Below are 4415 nucleotides of genomic sequence, written 5' to 3' on the forward strand. Positions count from 1 at the left end.
ACTTGAGGTAAGTGATAGGATCTGAATGTTGGGTCCCTCCAAAATGCATATATTCAATTCCTATCACCAAAATTATTAGGAAGTGGGACCTTTCGGAGGTAATTATGTCCTTAAGGCTGTGCTCTTTTGAAAGGAATTGGTGCCTTTAAAAGGAGCCAGGAGAGGGAACCCTACCCCCACTATGTGAAGCTACAGTGAGGCACACTGGAAATGAACCTGGAAACAGGGTCCTTACTGCATCTCCTGACATCTTGATTTTGGCCTTCCCAGCCTCCAAAACTGTAAGACATAAATTTCTACCTATAAGCCACTCAATTTATGGTATTTTGTTATAGCACTTTAAACAGAATAAGAAACAGCTTATCTTTTAAATATGGTATTTTAAGCAAGTCCATTATGCTCTACAAATATACACTTTTTCCTCTGTTTAAAACAAAGTGATAATTCATTTTGATGTTAAATAGTTCTTTAAAAGTAATCACAATTGGGGCCAGCAAGTGGTGTAGTGCTTGTAGTGTTGGATTCCCACATGACTGACCACAGTTTGCGTATGGACGCAGCAGGTTGAAATTCATGGCAGGTGTGTGCACATACGTGCCCAAAATCCCAAGAGAATGGAGGAGAAGGGATTGTGGCATGATCATCCCTCCCAGGGAAGGGAGTGATTTGTCACTCAGAAAAAAAAAAAAAAGAATCACACTTATTTACATTTACTTAATGTTTATTTATATATTTTACAGTGCTAAACATTGGACTTGAACTACACTTTGGACAAAATGGACCTAACAGACACCCAATAGCATCATATACATGTTCTTCTCAAGTGCACACAAAACACTCTCTAGGATAGATTGTACAGTAGGCCACAAGTCTTAAGATTTAAGGCATTCAAAAATTATATATCGTTCCTAAATTACAATGGTAAAAATTAGAATTCAATAATAGAAAGAGTCATGAAAAATTAACAAATGTTTGAAAATTGAACAATAGGTTCCTAAATGACTATTATGTCAAAAAAAAAAATTAGAAGCTCTCAGCTGAATATGTGAAGGTTCCTGGAGGAAATCATTCCCAAAGAAGATGTGGAAACTCTCTTCCCCTTACCATGTACATTTCCCTATGTAACTATTCATATGTATATATACATATTTTTTTAGATATTTTTAGATATTTTTAGTTAAAGAGAAAAGACCTTTTCCAAGGTAAAAGTGGTCACTACAACATCTTTTCTGCAAACTTCTTCCATTAACACAGTCCATTTTGAATAATCTTAATATAATGACCATCTTCCCTGGTTTTCATGCACAGAGTACATTCACTGAAGTAAGTAGACATGTCACTTCCATACATGGGGTTAAAGACCCTGGGACATCTGGTAATTTATGTGGAGCACAGTTTATCCTGAAGTCTGACCAAATTGAGAGTCCAAAGAGGTTACAGGTGCCAGACGATATGGAGCTCCCAGATGGGTCCAAGATGGCAGAAGTGGAGGAGACACTAAAGTGACTTCAGAGCCAGAAAAGAGTGCAGGGAATCATTGTGGTGAACACAGAAGACATTCCCATCAAGAGCACCATGGATAATCTCACCACCACACAGTATGCCAACCTCAGGCACAACTTCATCCTAAAGGCATGAAGCACTGTGCATGAAATTGACCCACAAAACGACCTGCTCTTCCTTCGTATTTGCTCCAAGAAAAATGAAATTATGGTTGCATCAGATAAAGATTATTTCCTGATTGTCACTCAGAATCCAACTGATTAAGCTACCCTTGGCTCCGTGTGTCATTTCTTAATTTAATCCCTCCCCTCAAAAATCATGTCAACTGACTAGCACTTGGAGCCCAGTCAAACCAATCCACAGCCTCACCAGACTGCAGCCCCACCCACCCCACCAGAGAAGCCCCCTGGTCGGGCCAGTCACTCCAAGCCCCCGGGTCGGGCCAGTCACGCCCAAAGTTCCTGGGAGGGCCTTTTTCCTCATTTCCAGGTTTGGGAGCAAGTTTGAAGAGTGAGGAGCCCACACCCAGCTTCCTTCTGACCTTCATTTCAAAAGATATAGAAAAAAGATTTGAAAAAATTCAGCAGCCTTTAATTATAAAAACTCAAGAAAGTAGGTATAGAAGAAGGAATGTTTCTGAACATCGTAAAGGCCATAACTGATAGGTCTGCAGCTAAAACGGTAAACAGTTTAAGGCCTGTTTTCTAAGATAAGAAACAAGACAAAGATGCTTACTCCTACCATTTTTGGTCAATCCAGTACTACAAGTCCTATCCAGAACAATTAGTCAAGAAATGGAAACTAAAGATAATCCAAATAGGAAAATATGAAACGTTTTTGCTTGCTGAAAACATCCCCTTATATGTATATGAAAAATCCTAGACACCATCAAAAAATTAATAGCACTCATAAGTGAATTCATGAAGATTGGAAGACACACACAAAAACATCTACGAAAGTCAGAAATGCTTTTATACATCGACAATGAAATGTTTGGAAAAAAACTCAGAAAAAAATTACATTTGTAATAGTACCAAAAAATAAGAATGAATTTAACCAATGAAGTGAAAGATCTATATCATGAAAACCGTAAAACACAGATAAAAACTGAAGGGAACACCACTAAATAGAAAGACCCCATATTCATGGATTAGAAAAATTAATATAATCAAAAATTAATATAATCAAAGTGGCCAAAATACACAAAGTAATCTATGTTCCTCAATGAAAAACACAGATATTGTAATTAGTGCAATTTTAAAAAGCACAATCATTAGAACATGATGTAGGCTAAATGACTCATAGAGTGGTTATTAAAACAGAGACTAGTACATGTGTTATATGACAATTTGTATATAATGTGAAAACCAATTTACACTCTCAAAACCACTCTGTGGTCTTCAGAGCCTGAAGTAGTCTAAATAATCTGCAAATGATGAGTGAATGCTGCAATTCTTTTTTTTTAAAGATTTTATTTCTTGAGAGAACTTTGCTATTGGGCACATGTGCTCGCCAGAGAGACAGAAAATGAAAAATCACTCTCGGGGGGATGGCCATGCTGCAATCTTTTCTCCTTCATTCTCTGCCTGGAATCTTGTGCACACATTGGCCTAGTAATTCTTATTTTAAAAATATATCAACTATCCCAATGCATTACTCACCACTGAAGAGAAATCTTAATATATATTTCTTGGCATATACAAATGTTCTTTAATTGATAGGTATTAGTGCTAAAATTGGATATGGAGAAAATATGTAGCATATTACTCACTATAAACCACCACTTCATTTTATTAGATTAGGTGAAGAAATATTTTTCAATGAAAATCAGTAGAAAAATACATTTTAGAATTTTATGTACTATGTAACACAGGCAAGACATTTAGCGTTAACAGTTATGAGCATTTCACATGTATTGAAAGGACGTAATATAAGTAATGGCATCTGCATTATTAAAAAAATATTCATTGCAGGGACCAGCACATGGCGTAATGGTTATGTCACTGGACTACCAGATAGTTGACCTTGGTTTGAGTCCCAGGCCCATCGGCTTAAAACTCATGCAGGGCATGTGTGCATACGCACCCCAAATCCCAAGAAGATATTGGAGAAGAAGGGACTGTGGCATGGCCCTTCCCCCGGGGGTGATTTCTTACTTTCTGTCTCTCTGGCAAGCACACGTGCCCTGTAACAAAAATTCCTGTCTAAAAAAACTGCAATCTATTGTAATAAAATAGTGGTAATGACACACAAAGAGATGCATCTTCATAAAAAAAACTTTACTTTATTACAGGTTAATTTACATTTGTTTAAATATCGAGTGTATTTTAAAATATTCAGTTTCCAAGCTATTTATATTGATTAGAAAAGAGCTACTAAATGATGTAAAACATTTTTTTCTTACTTCAGTAGTTACAAAGACACAACAATATGGTTATCATTTAAAAGTTGATAAGTAAAATAAATCACATAAAATTAGAGAATGAAAGAGTAGATGATAAGTAAAATAGATGACATAAAATTAGAGAGTGAAAGAGTAGATGGCAGAGGCTGGAAAGAGAAGTCATAGACAGAGAGAACTTGGCTAACAGATACAGGAGTGCAAGTAGGTGAGAGGAATGCGTTCTAAAGTACTATATACCACAATAGAGTAACTATAGTTGGTGACAATTGAATCTATATTTATCTTATTTTCTTTTTAAGGCTTTTGCCATAGGGTGCATGTGCTCTCTGGAGAGGATAGAGATAGACAGTGAGAGAGAAAGTGAGAAACCACTCCCCTTGGGAGATGGCCACACTGCAATCCCTTCTCATCCATTCTACTTCTGGGACTTTGAGTGCACACACACAAGTGCCTGGTGTGATTTTCAAGCCAACAAGTCCAGAACCTAAACTGTGGTTAACCATGTGAG

The 4415-nt window shown here is 36.8% G+C and overlaps 1 pseudogene; it reads left to right on the forward strand.

The window, feature by feature from the left end:
• Window positions 1-1476: 1476 nt before the first annotated feature.
• Window positions 1477-1767, forward strand: LOC102478781 (dynein light chain roadblock-type 1 pseudogene; annotated as a pseudogene).
• The last annotated feature ends 2648 nt before the right edge of the window (window positions 1768-4415 follow it).

Source organism: Tupaia chinensis, unplaced genomic scaffold (genome assembly GCF_000334495.1).
Source record: "Tupaia chinensis unplaced genomic scaffold, TupChi_1.0 Scaffold149333_1, whole genome shotgun sequence".
NCBI classification, from domain to species: domain Eukaryota; kingdom Metazoa; phylum Chordata; class Mammalia; order Scandentia; family Tupaiidae; genus Tupaia; species Tupaia belangeri.